General features: G+C 40.6%; 1 non-coding gene and 1 pseudogene across 1 annotated transcript; one reads left to right on the plus strand and one right to left on the minus strand.

The window, feature by feature from the left end:
* Window positions 1-8,901: 8,901 nt before the first annotated feature.
* Window positions 8,902-9,008, plus strand: LOC123458110. The gene has a single exon (XR_006635409.1). It is a non-coding gene; the product is annotated as a U6 spliceosomal RNA (small nuclear RNA).
* Window positions 9,009-16,163: 7,155 nt separating this feature from the next.
* Window positions 16,164-17,540, minus strand: LOC101602409 (annotated as a pseudogene).
* Between the last annotated feature and the right edge of the window lie 908 nt (window positions 17,541-18,448).

Here is an 18,448-nt window from a genome sequence, read left to right on the forward strand (position 1 = left end):
GTTTTTATTTATTTATTTATTTATTTATTTATTTATGACAGAGAGAGGAGGGGAAAGAGAGAGGAGAGGGAGAGAATGGGCATGCTAGACCTCCAGCCACTGCAAATGAACTCCAGACATATGGGCCACCAGGTGTATCTGGCTTACATGGGACCTGGAGAATATAACTTGGGTCCTTAGGCTTTGCAGAAAAACACCTTAACCATTAAGCAATTTTTCAAGCCCAAGGGACAAAATTTTAATTCTTGTGGTTTGGCTATGTGTGTTTATGTATACATGTGAGAGGCCAGAGGATAAACTAGAGTGTCATTCCTCCAGGTGCTGTCCACTTCTTTTTGAGACAGGGTCCTTTACTGGCTTGGAGCTCATTTGTCAGGCTACACTGGCTGGATAGCAAGCCCTGGGGATTCTATCTCCACCTCCACAATACTGGTATTACACACTCCACTATGTGCAGTATTTACATGGATACTGGGAACTGAACTGAGGTCCTCATGGGTGTCAGGCAAACTCTTTAGTAACTAAACTATAGTCCAGCCCTGCAACAAAGTGGTTTTTAAAATTTTTTTTGTTCATTTTTATTTATTTATTTGAGAGTGACAAAGAGAGAAAGAGTCAGAGAAAGAGAGAGAGAGAGAGAGAGAGAGAGAGAGAGAGGGAGAGAACGGGCACGCCAGGGCTTCCAGCCACTGCAAACAAACTCCAGATGTGAGCACCCCCTTGTGCATCTGGCTAATGTGGGTCCTGGAGAATCAAGCCTTGAACCAGGATCCTTAGGCTTCACAGGCAAGCGCTTAACCACTAAGCCATCACTCCAGCCCCTGTGTTTTATTTTTATCTATGGTATTAACTTTTGGGGCTAATATTACTTTGGAACCTGGTAAGCCAGTTAACCTGCAGCTTGTGTTAACTCACTTATAAAGCATAAACTCCTTGTTCGTTTATCACCAAATCCATCCTCAGCACCCTTGATTACTGGAAACATTTGTTCTTTAACAAATTACTGGGAAAATTGATATGATTATGAAGGACAGTAAAATTTTTTGATCCTTTAAAGAGAGCTAAAGGAAATGCAGTCTGGTGTGTATAATCTCTTCAAATTTTCATTCATCTCTACCGCATACACTGATGCCACTTCAGCTGGCTTGTTCTTTGCATAGCAGAATCTGGAGAGAGAGCCCAAATGGTGCTCTGAGTATCACATGTATGAATATTTAAGTTAAAAATGAAATGGTCATGTGAAACATATCCTAGTTTCCTGGTCTGACAAATACACATCTTCATAACACCCTGGGAGGCCACATTCTAGATAGGAAACATTGGAGTTTATATCTTGGCAGGCATAGGGAGGTAGTTTACATATCCTAGACTATAAGCCATTCCCCTTCTCTTTCTACTCGTGGCTTTATCTCTTGTTTTGAATGATTTCACAAATGTGCAGGGTACACTCTGCCTGCATATCCAATGTTCATTTGTAATGCCTACAAACAGGCATCCCTTGGTTACCAACTGGGCCTTGTAGTGTAGAACAAAAGGATGTTCTCTGAGAAGAAGCTTCTATAGGTCTGTGAAGCAAACTTGAAGTTCTGAGTCCTGGTGATTGGAATGTGGTCTAGATGTGGATAGGGCTGGGCGCCCTGCCTCTTTTGATCCCACAGACTCCTCACACAGAAGGCGAGGATGAGGCCAGAGCCAGAGAAGAGATCTCCAACATGAAGTCCAGAATGGGGCTCCTGTTGCATCACCTCCAGATTCCTTGCCAGTGTGAGAACTTGTATAAGGTCTTTAAATTATAGGAGCTTTGGTTTCTTGGTCTATGTAAAGGGCTCATTAAGCTGCTACTACTGCCTGACAATTGGTTGTGGAAAAGTCTAAATACGTTTAATACTGTATGGGAGAATGCTCCATAAACATGCCACATCCTGGTCATGTATTATTACTGTGCCTTTTTTGTTATTGTTTTTCATTTCTGCTGTGCTCCAAATAAAACACCAATGCAGCTGCCTACTGCACACGCACGCACACACACACACACCCTCAAGTTCTCAAACATATAATCAAAAGAACAAAAATGGAGAGCTGAGAGCAAGAGACAAGGGTTATTAAATACCCTTTAGATTTATTTTTCCTAAGTCTGATGATTCTCCCAAGTCTGTGGATGTGTGCTAATCTATATGGTGATCTAGACCCTTTTACGGCTATGTTGGAAGGGACATTTCTCTTTCGCTATAAGGCAGGGCGACACCTGCATCCAGTAGGAAGCTGACTGATCAGAGCTCAGCAGGCAGAGAATGTGCAGTGTACCTTTGTGGCAAAGGCAGGCGGCTGAACGAGCGGGGTGTGCCAGGGAATGAATTACACCCTGTGCGTCCACATCCATAAAAATGAGGCCGACCTCAGGTCAGGCGGGTGGGTGACGTGTCACAGAGGCAGGTTAAACTGACTCGACCCTCGGGCTTGCTGATCTGAAGCTGACAAAAGGAGTGAGCTGCGACTCTGGGCTCAGAATATCTTAGTATTGTTTCTGCCCATTTTGAAGTAGGAGAGCCTCTTAGGATTATATATATTTTCTTCTTTAATAAAATCTATTTCACTCCTGTTTGCACAGAAATCCAAGCCAGTCTTATTCCCAAGGTATTTTGGTATGCTTGGGACAAAAATCCCTATATCTTTATTCTTTTTAAGCATCTTGCTAAATAGCACACATTTGTCCTATTTCTGTTTTGTGCTTTTCAAAAGCAATTACTTCCCTGTCATTTCTAGACATTCAGGCAGAAGAGTGTGCCTTGATTATCCATCCTTCCACTTCCCTCCCCCTTTCAAGTCCTGGCTTCTGCTCTGCTAGGGAAGGATTCAATTAAGTGAGGTGTCAATGGCGCCACAATGGTTTCAGGTCAGAGACGTCCTTGCTAAAAAGCTGCAGAGCTGAGGCTTCCTGGTGGATGTAAATGTATATATTTATACCCCGGATGTCAGCTTGCACGACTCTCCTCTGCTCTTCCCTGATCAAATTGCCGGGGCAATTATCGCCAAGGAAAAGAAAACCAGGGCCTCTTCCTCATTCTTGTTGGAGTTTAATTGCTTGGAATAATGGTGTATGAACAGGTCTCTCTCCTCCCAGGCACACAGGAACTTTCACAAATGGCTGTGCTAGCACACAAAAGCGTACAATGGTCATGTTGGGGAATATATGCGTGCCCCTCCGTCCTGATGCATGAACATTTCCACAGAGCTGCTTGTAGCATGCAGAAAAACACTGCATTCTGCTGAGTTCAATAAAAACAATGCAGTGTCTGGTTCACATTAAATGTTATGGTTTGGTCTTTCTTTAAAAAGACTGAACATTTTAATTTCATATTAAGAGAAATAGCTAAGGTTTAGAAAATAAAATAAAAGGAAAAGGAAAGGGAAAGGATCATGGGAGAAGTCAGAGAGACACTATATACGAATTCCTTAAATCGCTTCTGTTGTTCGTTTATGAACAGCCACAGAAATCCTCGGTCTCTGAACAAACTTCACGTTAAAACTCCTCTCGGGTCCGTGTTGTTTTGTGTAGGTGGTTACAAGGACAAGTTGAGTATTCCTCACTATTCACTGTTCCGGGCTATTCTGTTTTTGTTTTCATCTGACATGGGTCACTAAGAGGAACTCTAATGTGCATCAAAAAATATATATATAATGAGTTGTATTCAGATGCAGAAAATTCACTCTCCTTATGTAATTAATTCTATGATTGGGTACTAGCCACACACATGGCTTCAGGCTGGGGTGAATCCTTGGTCGTGCATAGAACATGGGCTCTAAAGAATCCACATGCAGGATTTAGGTTTTCATTTCAGACTCTTGAGGCCTTTCCAATTTTAAATATTATGATTTGACTTAATTGGTCCCTCCTTTGATGGAAAGACAGTAACGATACTAGACTGGCCTGCCCCTTCCACCCACATACCCACATGAACCCTGTGCCAAACACGAGGATGTGCAGTAGACTCTAGGCTTTGTGCTAGGATCACTCTGCCTTTCTTTTTCTTTCATGGATTATGTAGTAGTTCAAGCTATGGGACTGAAGCACATTTGACCTTCCCAGTCACTGAAGAATCAACACAGCTTCTCAGAAAAAGTAATCCAAATGTTTTCCCACTGCTGTGATTTGTGAAATTTTGAAAAATTATTCTCTGAAATTTTCAGAAAATGGTGGTACTGCAATCCAAGAAAAGAATGTAAGGCACCTTAGTTCAGAGGTTTAGGGATAAATGTGGCTATACACACCAGAACTCACTAATATGCTAACACTTTGATTCAGCACCTTTGACAATTTTTCAGATGGTTTTGTTTGTTTGTTCTAGTTATTAACCTGACTGTGTGCTTAGATTTTATTTTTGATCCCTTTCTGTAATGATTGATGCTTCTTTAGGGTGACAGGCTTAGACTCTACCCAGCCCTATTCAGTCTAAGGGGAGAGGCAAAAAAAGGAAACATTTGATTATGACAGGAAATAAATACAAGTTTATGGGGGAATATCTAGGAGGGACACTGGACATATATGTGAGAAAAGAGAAAATCTGGGATCATTTTCTGGAGGTGATTTCTGGACCAGAATTAGCCAGCAAGTCAGCAGGTACAATCCCTGAAGTAACCAAGGTCACCTTGCATATGCAATTTCTTTTCCAAGTAATTTGTTTTGATTGGCTCTCTCTAGCCCTTATTTAGTGGGGCATCCAGTGCCCTCTCCCAGACTCCTGCACATTCCTGGGTAAGAGTGCCTTGACATCTAGCTCCCATTGGACATTTGATGCAGGGGCATTGAACTTCCTTTCAGCTGCACTTTTCTTCTGGTCCAGCCAATTCAGGTGTGGACCTCAGTTCTGCACAAGCAGCTCAAGTGAACCACCCATGTAGGGTGTTTGGACAAGTATCTTTAGTTGGTGGGGGTGGAAGGACAGTGCGGAAATGACCACACCAAGTTCTTGGTTTTCAGTTTTCTGGGATTCACTGTCTCTGTTTTCTTTCTTTCCTTTTTTTAATGTGTGAGCACAATAGCAAGAGATGGGGGGGGGGTGGCAAGAATTGGCCCACCAACGCCTCCAGTCAGTGTAATCAAACCCTAGATGTGCATGTGCATTCTCGAGACACATTGGGCATCTGGCTTATGTGGCACCTGGAGAGTTGAACATGGGTTCTCAGGCTTCGCAGGCAAGCATATTAACCACTAAACTATCTCTCCAGCCCTGCCTCTCTGTTTTCTACAGCTCTCTCCCTTCATACTTCTCCCCCAGTAAATCAGCTATACTGGATTTGGAAAGCATATGCATTGTCTGCTTGCTCCAGCCTGGCTCTACACATCTAGTGCGCACACCCACTGCTCTTCAGAAATGCACTTCTGTAGGCACACAGACACATGAACCCAGGAGGCTTTGGAAGTTCGGATTTTCTTTCTTCATCTTCTACTTGTCTCTGAAGATCGAGTTACAGAATCCCTCCTCATTACCTTCCCAACAAGTAGGTCCATTCCTCAAATGGTTGTTAAGCATCTATTTGGAATCATGAAGGTAACCACTAGAAGAATTTAAATACACAACCAATGAACATGCGGGTGGGAGGAATGCTCCAGAAGATGTAAAATAATCTAAGTATATATAGACTCTCAGCCTTTAATAACACAGAATTTATCAGATACCACCTAGGGTTGAAGCATCAACACAAAAGAAAAAAGCCGGGCATAGTGGTGTACGCCTTTAATCCCAGCACTTGGGAGACAGAGGTATGAGGATCTCAGTGAGTTTGAGGCCACCCTGAGAATACAGAGTGAATTCCAAGTCAGTCTAGGCTAGAGTGAGACCCTACTTGGGAAAAAACCAAAGGGAAAAAAAAGGAAGAAGGAAAAAAATATTGCTAATAATTACAATGGCTGATTAGTCAAATCCAGCTGGAAATTGACTTGGAAAGTGAGTGTTTAGCGTTTCTCACAAGATATAAGGAAAGAAATGGCCCTTACATCAGAAGAGATTCTAGGTAATAGTTAAAAAATAAAATACAGGATGAAATAAACTTTACTTTTACCATGTTTTCAGGGATCTACTCAAATATCTACTTCTCACTAATCAATAGGTTAGAGTGAGTGTTTTTATCCATTCTGTCAACTATGGAGGAAGGAGTGGGAACTGCCTAATTAGGCACCTACCTTACACCTTTATTAGGCACACTACTGGCATTATCTCATTTAATGTTCACAATAATTTAATATGGCATATTGCTATTCTCATTTTACAGGTTAGGAAAACAAAGCTCCAAGAAATCAAGAACTTGCTTCATGATTATTTAGCTGGTAACAGTGTAGCTTATTAAAAACCAAAGTCTGTATGACTCTAGGGTCTACACTTTTTTCATTTCTACATGGTACCTTTCTGATTTAGCCTGTAGTTTGGCTCATGATATTGATGGTTTACACTTAAATATCATGCATACCATCTCCCCAACTAAATTTTCAGCACCTCAATGAAGACTGCCCTGTCTTAACAGTCCTTTCATCTTACAACAAACACATCACACAGTACATTTTCTTTCTTTCTTTCTTTCTTCTTTTTTTTTGTTTTTTGTTTTTTGTTTTTTGTTTTTTGTTTTTTGAGGTTAGGTCTCACTCTAGTCCAGACTGACCTGGAATTCATTATGTAGTCTCAGGGTGGCCTCAAACTCACAGTGATCCTCCTACCTCTGCCTCCCGAGTACTGGGATTAAAGGTGTGCATCACCATGCCTGGCACAGTACCTTTTCTATAGAAGGAGATTAGTCAATATCTGTTATATAAACCTTGACTCCATATTAGTGAAGAGGATATATATTTTTTTTCAAGGAGAGAGACTGGGGTGGGGGGGAGACAGACAGAGGGAATGGGCACGCCAGTGCCTCTAGCTGCTGCAAATGAACTCCAGATGCCTACGTCATCTTATGTATCTGGCTTTTACCTGGGTACTGAGGAATTAAACTGGGGTAGCTGGGCTTTGCAGATAAGTACCTTAACTGCTGAGCCATCTCCCCAGCCTGAAAGTTATATTCTAAATAAATTAATTATAATCAAGAATGAGGGGCTCCCTAATGCCTACAGAAAGCCAGATGCACAAAGTGGCACATGAACCTGGAGCTCATTTGCAGTGGTAGAAGGCCCTGGAATACACGTGTGTGTGCACAGACACACACACTCTCTCTCTCTCTCTCAAATAAAATAAAATAAATAAATAATGTATACATATATTTAAAATGATGAGTGCTATGAACCACTACAATCCTCGATGCACATCAAAAATCAAAATGTAGCTGGCCGTGGTGGCGCACGCCTTTAATCCCAGCACTCGGGAGGCAGAGGTAGGAGGATCGCCGTGAGTTCAAGGCCATCCTGAGACTCCATAGTGAATTCCAGGTCAGCCTGGGCTACAGTGAGACCCTACCTCAGAAAACCAAAAAAAAAAAAAAAAAAAAAAAAAAAAAAAAAATCAAAATGTTCTTTGTAAACATACATCCTTGCTTTCCCCCTGATCTTCCTAATTTGGTCGTTGTACAAGCAAAGAAGATAATAAATTGGCATCCAATTATTTTTTGCCTGTTTAAGTTTCTGACCATTCCTTTAGCATTATTTTCAGTTCTTTCCCCCCTGTATTTGTTTTACCCAGTAGGCATATTATCTGTTAAAGAGAACTTTTAAGAGCTAGCTTACATTTACTACTGTGTGTGACACTATTTCAAAGGAGCCCTGGCTCACAATGTCTTAGAAGGGAATTGGGGATATGGCGTCTTTGTAAACAGTAAGCTTCCCGCACACAACCTGTATTTCGTAGTGCCTAGCTCAATGCAGATGAGAATGCTGGCTGAATTGAATGTAAAGTCGGGAGTAAATCTTAAACAGACACATTCATTCTTAGTAAAGGCACATGTGAAATACGCCGGTTCCTAAATCACCTACGTGGTAGGCAGCATGCAAATGAGGGCTGCCTGGCTCTTCCTCTAGAGCACTGCGCAGTGATCACACTGCGCTACCAGTGGAGATGGATTTCCGTCTGCGTTTTGTTTCGCTGTGGCAACATCTTGTTTCAGTAAATGCTGGCTCTCAGGCTTCTTGTGGTCTTTATTCCAAGCGGAGGCTGCACACTTACAAGCTGCCTGTCTCTTTGCGTTTAGCTGGAAGTGTTCACAGCCCCTCCCCCAGCCACCCTTTCCACTGTGGCTGCTTCTACGTTTATTCAATTCAACACTTGAGGGAACTGCAGATGAAATGCCTCTGAATCTAAATTGCCGGCAATGGAAATAACTGCCCGTTGTCTGACCTCCCCTTCCTCCACCCACACTTTTCGAATCGGAGTCTAGGAGCACAAAGCTCTTCTTTCTCAGTCTCTTGGGCTTAGTGCTAAGGCCCGCTTTTTCTGTAGAGGGAAAAAATAGTACAACCTCAAACAAAAACCCATTAGGAAAAGAGTATGCAGTTGCTTTTAAGGGCTATACAAATGCTGGGGAATATATGATGAGGAATTAGAAATTAGAATTTACACATGAAGTTATCAACCTGGGAGATGCTATACTAACTCCACCAGGTTTTTTTTTCTTTTAAAATTTCTCTTATAGTATTGCTCTCAGCATCACTACACAAGAGATAATAAGACATCAAGACCGTTAACACCTCATTAGAGAAAAATGCTAGTGGAGCTGGAGAAATGGCTTAGTTTTAAAGGCATTTGCCTATAAAGCCAAACGACCTTGGTTCGATTCTCCAGGACCCAGGTAAGCCAGATGTACAAGGTGGCACATGCGTCTGGAATTCATTTGCAGTGGCTGGAGGCCCTGGTGTGCCCATTCTCTCTCTCTCCTTCTCTAGATCTCTCAAATAAATAAATAAATTTTTTTAAAAAAATCCTAGTGCTCGCTTCGGCAGCACATATACTAAAATTGGAACGATACAGAGAAGATTAGCATGGCCCATGCGCAAGGATGACACGCAAATTCGTGAAGCGTTCCATATTTTTTGTGAACTTAATAGCATTAAGATTACCTCCAAATGAAAAATCTCGAAATTTAAAAAAAAAAAAATCCTAGACCATATTCAGTTTAATCATTGACCATGTTACAAGATTTTTACCTACTAAAAAATTTCCAATCATCTCTCCAAACAGATACATTTACCATTGATAAGATTTTAAAAGACGATGGAGGGGCTAATAATTTTTTTAAAAAACCTACTATGTGCCAGTGGGCAGTAGCCATGGTGAGTACTATCATTTCCATATAGAATTAAAAAAAGAACCCACACTGGTTCATGCTTGGGCTGGTGGCACTCACCTGTAATCCTAGCATTTGGAAACAGGAGGCAGAGTCAACCTTGTTCACGTTGCAAGCCTGAGACCAGCCTGGACTATACATGAGAACTACCCTGTGCCTAGTTGGTAGGCCACAGCAGGTAAGGAGATGTTCTCACACCCCCTTATCACCATGGTACACTGAGTTGCCATTTGTAACACCATGCACAGAGTTCTCTTTATGAAAACTTAGAGAGAGAAAAAATGACCGTGACACCTCAAAACAAGTATACTTCTTTTGGAAAATTGGTTCCTCCTTCTTATCTTTTAGATTGAACCTCATGTAACAGTTGTTTCTCTTTTCATGTTGACCATAGGGAATGTTCTTTTACTCCATGTTTGCTTGTGAGAGTTATCCATGTCACTTAGTTACAGCTTATTTTCCTTACCATGCAGTATTTCATTGTGTACATAGGTCACATTTGAAAAGATCCATTCTGCTGTGCTGCTTCTTGGTTTTGACTCTTATTGAGCTACATAGTGAGAATTCTGTACAATGTTGCTGTTTCGTGTGGATACTTGTTTCTGCTGGGCACATACACAACAGGGGAATTCCGGGCGCTAGGGCATGTGCACATTCACCTTTTAATATTGACAACCAGCTCTCCCAAGGGGTTGGATTGGTTTACACTTTACTAGTGAATATTAAACTTTGCCTACACTTAGTTTTGTCTTTTTATTTTCTTTCTTTTTTGTTTTTGGCATTTAGTGGCAAATACATGATGGTAATTTAAAGTCTTTGTCCAGTTAAGTCATTAAATGAGTATCATTATCATTTAGAATTCATGTACCAACTAAATTCCTGTTTCTGTTTTTTATCAAATAGATAGATACATGTTTTATTTTGGTTTTTATTTTCTGGGTCTATTGCTGAAGGTGGCTTTAAAACCTCTTTCCCTTTCTCCTTTCTTACCACACCTTCCTTCTTGTCTAGCCAACCTAGTGCCTCAAGTACAAAACCAAGACTTTAATTTAGGTCGAATACACCAGTGCCAGGTCATACTGGAGACATTGCCACATGGAGCGGAGGGGCCACAGGGAGGGTTAGTTAGTTTATTTTCTAAAGCTAAGACTCTTTCTTCAGCCATCCTTTGGGGTGTGTGGAGCTCCCATCTTCATTAGAATTCAGTTTGGCTTCTGTTTCCCACCACCAGCCTCACAAGGTACAGCTATGTTCTTCACTGTCGCTAGGGCTGACCTCCCAGCCTCATGGTTTCCTTGGCTGCCAGTTCCATGGCTTCAACCCTTCTCACCACTCATTACCTTCAGTTTCTGTTTCAGTCTTTGAAAAACTGTTTAAAAAAAGTCAACAGTTGTCTTTCGGTATTTCTGTGTGCAGGGAGTAGAGATCGGAGAGAGGGACTCAGTTGCTAAAGAGAACCATCTGGACCAACATCGTTCCCTTTGAACTTCAGAGGTTTGTTTCAGGCATCCCAAACTGAATATACATATGAGAAAGTTCATTACTTCTCTCACCAAGACCTCTTCTTTCATATTTTATCTTGATCAATGGTATAACAATTGACCCAGTCTCTAAAATTAGAAATACCAGCTTCAAGCCAGGTATGGTTGTACACACTTGTAATCCCAGAACTAGGGAGGCAGAAATAGGAAGATCATGAGTCCAGGACAATTGGGGCTCTATAGTGAGATCATACCTCAAATAAGATAAGATAAAATAAAACAGTAATATTTTCATTCTCAATTCTTCGATCCTCTATCATCATTTCAACTCCATCACTGAGTCCTGCTGACTTTATTCCAGAGGCAAGTCCTGAATCTGGTTTCCTGACTACAGTTTAATTCAGTATTTGTCACCTCTCTTGTCTGAGTGTCAATACACTTTCTCTGCCTCATCTTTCAGCTGTTTCCAGAGTAATTTTTACAAACAAACCAGCAACACAACCTGCAATCTCTGAACATTTCACTTGTCTAGTGCCTAGAGAACAGAGTCCAAAATTTTCAGTAGTGAGGATGATAGAGGAGTTAAAGCCAAAATATACAATGGGTTATGTTATGTGTCTGAGATGTAGTGTTAGCAATGAATGAGAAACGCAAAATGCCATTTATGTGTAGTATTTTCTTATGTCATGTTAGTGGTGATTCCCCACTTCTTTTTTATATCATGGGACCAAAACCAGGTCTTGCACATGGTAGGTAAGTACTGTACCACTGAGCTATATCCCCAGCCCAGGGATAATCCTTACTAGGAATTAAAATGGAAGACTATAGAAGATAGGCCCACCTGCTGGTTGTTCTGTTCAGGATCCATTCTTGATTCATCTCTGTCTGGAAGGCTGACCTCTACTGGCCACATTATGTGGATTTCTTTACACTGGATACATCAGCAGGAGATGGAAAGGCAGGAGGGGTTTTAGGTATTTATTCCTCCCACTTTATCCTTGTTTTGCCACTGTTTTGATCTTGTGGCAAGGGCCAGACTGTCCACGGCTGAAGCTCTCATTAGCAGCCCTTCTTCGTGACTCACCTCTCAAAGGGCACTAGTAGACAGCATTGCTCTCTTTGGCCCTTCAGGCTCAGAGATGAATGATAATGGCTTTTTCTATTACTCGTCTCTGGGTACCTCACCATTCTCTCTTGCTTCCTTTAGCTCCATGTACACCTCTATATCTAATCCATTCATTACTTTGTTTTAAAATAAACCCATTTCCTATAGTATGCTAGTAAAGATGGTATGTGTAAAATATATTGAACAGAGTAAAGGTCAGTTTAATTTCTTTTAAAAAGAATAATACCTCAAGAACACATTATGCTACCATTTTAAGAATAAAGATTATTTTCCACTTTAATGAGCATTTGGGCAGTGAAAAGATATGAATTTTTTCCTTTAAATTCACCTCTGGAAAGAGAGATGCTAGATTCACTAATGAAATAACCAGACATCTTTTACATTCTTACTGTATATCCCCCTGGTGGGTATAAAATCTGAGGAGCTTTCTGAAAATAGTTAATTCTAGAAGTAATGTATGGATCTAGCTTAGTTCATCACATTTCAGCATTTTTAATTGATGCAATTCCCATCTACAAGGCAGAAGTAATAAACCCACAGTGTTGAATCACACACCGCCTTGATAGGAAAGAAGTCCATCCACCCATGTTTCCTTCTATCTAGTTGTAGAAGTCTTCTGATACATAGTCTTCTCCTCTGACCTCCCTTACAAAGTCAGAAGCATGCTTTGTTTTTTCTACAGTGACTGAAACTATGTACGGACTGAAGCAATTTCTAAGAACTGAAAACTGATCACACACACACACATACACACACACACACACACACACACAAAACTCTGGGAGCAGCACCTCTACTCATTCAAATAAATAGTGTCTGTGTACTGCCACAGAAAAATAATGGCTTAGATTCTGTGCATCAACCAGGAGGCAATGTTGTGTGACACTTGCCTGTCCAGCCCCCATCCCTCACAACTTTTCTTCTGCCAATAACCTAAATTTCATTCACATTCAATGCTGGAAAAGTCTGTGGAAAAGATGAAGGGGAGTGAGTTTTGAATCCTGCTCTTTGTTGGGAAAACTGCAAGCTCTGGCTGTTTCCATTCGAATGGCATTTCATTACGCCCAGCACCATGTTTGTGGATTGTTCATGCTGTCAGAACAGCTTTGATTAAACCTTCTAATTTCACCTTAGCTTCTTCCTTTCTGTAGGGAAAACCTCAATTCTGAAAGTACGGAATTGTGGTCAAAAGGCAAACAACAAACAAAGTAGGAGAATCACAGGGAAGGTGTTAAATGTGAAGGAATTAGAAGCTTAATGAATTTAACAAGGATAGTATTATGTTAATCAGCATCTCTTTTAATACCAATGTTCCTAGTTTTTATATTCTGTGATTCTGATATGTGAAAGCCAAAATATTTGCATATAAGTCCTATTTTCTATTTCATGTATATTTTCTCAATAGATAGGGTGTAAAGATATTCCTTGTTGATTTAACATGGATTCCTTTGTTTTTAAACTTTTATTCTATTGCTGCAGATAGAAAAACAATGCAATGAAGATATCATAATGAAATTTATTATATTGTACAAGGAATATATATGAATATAAATATATTAATAGATTCATAAAGAGAATTGTAAAAACACATAGAAAAAAATATTTATTTTACCCAGCATAGACTCTGACTGTTTTAAGCACCGCTCATGTTCAGCTGGTACCTTCCACTTCATTAACTATTCTATTTAATTTGAGAAGTTAATAATTATCCATTCAAATTTTTAATATTCAAAATTGAACTATGGGGCTGGAGAGATGGCTAAGCAGTTAAGGTGCTTGCTTGCAAAGCCTAAGTACACGTTTGACTCTCTAAGTCCTATGTAAGTCAGATGCACAGTGACACAAGTGCGCAAAGTTGCATAAGTGCACAAGAGAGCACGTGCATCTGTAGTTCAATTGCAGTGGCTAGAGGCCCTGGCACACCAATTCTTTCTCTCTGCTGCATTAAAAAAATTTAAAAAATTGAGCTATGGAAAAATATGTGAGTTACATGTATGCAAGTATATACCCACAATTATGTATACACAATCGTAGACAAGTACATATACACTGAAATTGAATATGTGTGTGTGTTGAGGTTTAGAAAGTGATAGCCCCAAATATGAGTACTTTGAGGTCAACAAATGCAAAGAAAGGCGTTCTCTGAAATTCCTTTATCTACTAAAGATTAGATCCATCAAAAAGCAACACAGGGGCTGGAGAGATGGCTTAGTGATTAAGCGCTTGCCTGTGAAGCCTAAGGACCCCGGTTCGAGGCTTGGTTCTCCAGGTCCCATGTTAGCCAGATGCACAAGGGGGCGCACGCGTCTGGAGTTTGTTTGCAGTGGCTAGAAGCCCTGGCGCGCCCATTCTCTCTCTCTCCCTCTATCTGTCTTTCTCTCTGTGTCTGTCGCTCTCAAATAAATAAAATATGAACAAAAAATATTTTAAAAAAAAGCAACACAGTTGCTCTCATAAATCTTCTTCCCAAAATTTTATTAATAAGGGAAGATTTAACTCATATCACAGAAAAGAAATGAAAAATTAAACAACACACATACAGCTCAAAGGCACTTTGTTCCAAGCCATCCTCTGTTCTCCAGACTCACTTTCTCCCACAAAATTCACTTATTGTCTCTCTAAAATTGCCTATGTAGTCTCTTATGAAGGCCGTAGTTAGCCATCTTGCTCTTTGCTCAGTTTCCTTTTTGGTATGCCTCTTCTGCTAAGTTGTTTATTGTCAGTTTGATAGATTCAATTAACAAACCTGAAAAGGCAAACTTGAAACTTAGCTGTAGCACATATATGTATATCTCCACGGTTATTTATAACCTTGGCATAGATTTTCTTATAATACCTTGCATTGTGAAAATGTAGACACTAATATTTCAAGTATTTTTGCACTAGTTTGAGAGAGTCCTTGGACTACTACTACATCCATCTCTTCTTTAACCATGTTCTGACTCAATAAAGGTATAGGAAATAAAATCAATATAAACAAACAAAAATTTGCTGTAAACCAATCATGTCTGTGTTGAAGGATATGGATTAAGTATATTCAGCAACATATGATATACTTCCTGGGGTCTGAAAAACAGACAAGGGATACAAAGACAGTAGAATAAATAGCATCTTCTTTCTGGTAAGTTTGTAAACATTGTTTGGGTGTTGGTAGTGGAATTTTTTTTTCCTTTCTTGAAGTGTTGAGAATTTTTTATTTATTTGATTGACAACTTACATAATTATAGACAATAAAACATGACAATTCCCTCTCCTCCACTTTCCTCTTGGCAACTCCACTCTCCATCATATCCCTCCTCCCCCTCTCAGTCTCTTTTTTTATTTTGATCTAATTATCTTTTCCTCCAACTATGAGGATAGTGCCAGGCACTGTGATATCCAGGCCATTTTGTGTCTGGAAGAATGCATTGTAAGGAGTCCTGTCCTTCTTTTGTCTCTTACATTCTTTCTTCCACCTCTTCTGCAATGGACCCTGAGCCTTGGAAGGTATGATTGAGATGTTCAGTGCTGAGCACTCCTCTGTCATTTCTCAGCACTTTGGTGCCTTTTGAATCATCCCAAAGGTCACGATCTGAAAAGAGAAGCTTCTCTAACCAAAAGTGAGAGTAGCATTAATATATAGGGTATGAACATTAAGAGAAGTGCTTACTGGGCAGTTTGGTGAGCATAATATATGCATTTAGCAAGATAGCAGCAGGTGTTACACCCCTAGGGCTCATGACCTCCCCTGTCATAGGTTTTCAGTATCAGGCATCCCTTCCATGGAGTGGACCTGTAGTCCAATTAGAGAATGGCTGGTTTCTCCCATAACAGACATGCCACTATTGCAGCCATTGACTCATTTAGCCTGGCTGGCCAAACTTAATACTTTCAGTGTCCAGTGTTGCTTATCTCCATGGATGACTTCTCTCTTTCCTATAGAGCTGCATGGAGTATAGCTTTTTCTAGTACAGCTGGTCTACATGGAGGAGGTTTTTTTTTTTTTTAAAGTAAATTTTAAACCAGTTTAATTTTAAGAGTCTACATAAGGTAGAGTATACAGGCCACATACTATAATTTCATATACACAAAAGAAAGACACAATGATAGTAAAATGTTCCCTATTATGAAGGGTGAACCATTATGCAAACTTTAAAAGGGTGTTTTCTGTCTCTGTGTTAATGATGTAATCTGATGATTCTCTACCAGTTTAATTTATAAAGTGTCTATGGCATTACAGTGAGACTACCAATCTCAAAAAAACAAAACAAAATCCCACCAAGAAAAAGCATCTGTGATGAAATTATCCGTGGTCATCACGCACCCACGTGGGAAGTAGTGGGAGAGCGTCTGTAGGAGGACAGCCTGTTGTCCGCTCCTCCACTCAGAAGTAGCCCCATGCCTGTCCAGTCCACACTTAGGACTTTATCTTCATGAGCAGCCAAATCATAGAGAGGAGCCTTGCAACTTCTTGTGTCCCACAGCTTGACAATATTATCTAAAGAGCCTGAGATCAGCTGCTGTTCATGGGTAGGAGACCACTTCACTGATGTGACCCAGCCTGTATGTGAGGTCAGGGACAGTGACACCAAACAACCATCTTTAGTTTGAGGGTCCCACAGTCTGATATGTCTATCTGCGCTTCCAGATGCCAGACGTTTACAAAGTGGAGAATAGGAAATACAATTAAACACTTTTATCCTGACAAAGTTGACTTAAGACCACCAGACTCAACATCCCACACTCTAATTGTGTGGTCCCAAGATGCACTGCAGATTTCATCAGCATCTGACCACAGTACTGAGGAAATTGCTTCTGTGTGGCCAGAGAGGGTCACTATGGGAGTCCTTGTCAGCCCCAACTGCTCTGTTTTTTGTTTCTTTCTTGGACGATCTGTAGACTCCTCCATTTCATCTTCTTCATCTGTCGGGACTGTAGACCAGATCTTTAGCATCTTATCCCAGGAACCACTGCAAAGTTTAGTCCAGGAGCTATCAACAGCTATGGAGTCCACACTGCCGGCATGACCCCTGCGGCAGTGCAGGGCTTTCACCTTGTTCCTCTCCACATTCCACTCCCACAGGAGGATCGTCTGACCCATGGAGGCACTCAGGAGCCAGCAAGACAAGCTATCTTTTTTTACCCAAGCCACATCTTTCACAACATCTGTATGTCCCGCAATTGTCATTATTGACTTTCCTTCCAAGGACCAGATTCGAGAAGTCTTATGGTAAGAACCAGTTAAGATCCATTCCTCTGCCCCTTCAATTGAACTGATCCAGTCATCAGGGAGCATGCACTGCTCCGGCTGGGGTGCGGTGTATTTCTCCACATACTCTAATTCCACAACCTCTTCCGATGAAATGTTCTCTAGTTCCATGTGCTTGACCAAGGGCATTCGCAGAAACTGGCCCTTGATAAGGAAATCAAACTCCACATGCTTGTGCAACTCATTTTTGGCCCGTTGTAGTTCATTAATGATGCTACTGAGGTCAGCAATTTCTGAAGTGGCAGGAATTGAGAAGGGAACATCATCGACTGTGTATTTCTTGTTTTCAGTGTAAAAGCGTGCTTGGAGCTGAGCCATGGTGATCAGGACACACGAGATTTATCCGCAAAAATGCACGGGTTGGTAGCTCAAAAATTACACGGCGGCCCGGGGAGAGCGAGACCCGAGGACGACGCGTGCCGGCAGCTTTCTTCCTCTGGAGGAGGTTTTCAGCTCAGCTCTAGCAAGACTTCTCAGTGACCTTGCAGCCCAAGCATGTGGGGTCTTTAGCAATAGGGTCTTACCATCTATATTCCTGGTGGGAAACCAAGAGCCTTGCAATGGCTTGTAATGTTTGGAGGCATCAGGTAACTCCCTGGCCAACAACTCACTGGAAGGTATCTTATCCCTGGAACTGAAAATTTTCTAGTAACAGTCTATGGCTTCTGGATGTGCCATTGTCCAAAAATATAAGTTAGTGTTGAGAATTTAATTCAGGGCTGGTCTTGTATGCACCATCAGGTGTTCTACCACTGAGTTACATTTCTCATTATGGATCACTTTTATAGTTTATATTTTCCTAGAAAAAGCCTATTCCAAATATTTAAAAATTCATGGACATAAAATTATTTATGGCCTTCACAAATGACTTAAAAATTAAACCATACAGGTCCGCACTCTTATGTTTTATCTTAATTGTTATTAATCTGTAGTATATGTTTTTTCTTCATTAGTCTGGTTACTCACTTTTCTTGCAATCTTTTTTTTTTTTTTTTTTTTTTTGAGGTAGGGTTTCACTCTAGCTCAGGCTGACCTGGAATTCATTATGTAGTCTCAGGGTGGCTTAGAACTTGTGGTGATCCTCCTACCTCTGCCTTCCAAGTGCTAGGATTAAATGCGTATACCACCACACCTGGTTCTGGGTTTTGGTTTATTGATCTTCTCTATTATTTCATTGCTTTTAGCTTTACTAATTTATGTTCTTATCCCTATAATTTCTTTCCTTCTACTATACTTTGACTTATTCTAGATTCCTGAGATGAGCACTTATTTATTCTGTCTTTCTTGTTACTGTTAAGGAAAACCAAATCCAAATGGAACAGCATTGGTTCA

This window comes from Jaculus jaculus, chromosome 1, assembly GCF_020740685.1.
Source record: "Jaculus jaculus isolate mJacJac1 chromosome 1, mJacJac1.mat.Y.cur, whole genome shotgun sequence".
Classification (NCBI taxonomy): Eukaryota; Metazoa; Chordata; class Mammalia; order Rodentia; family Dipodidae; genus Jaculus; species Jaculus jaculus.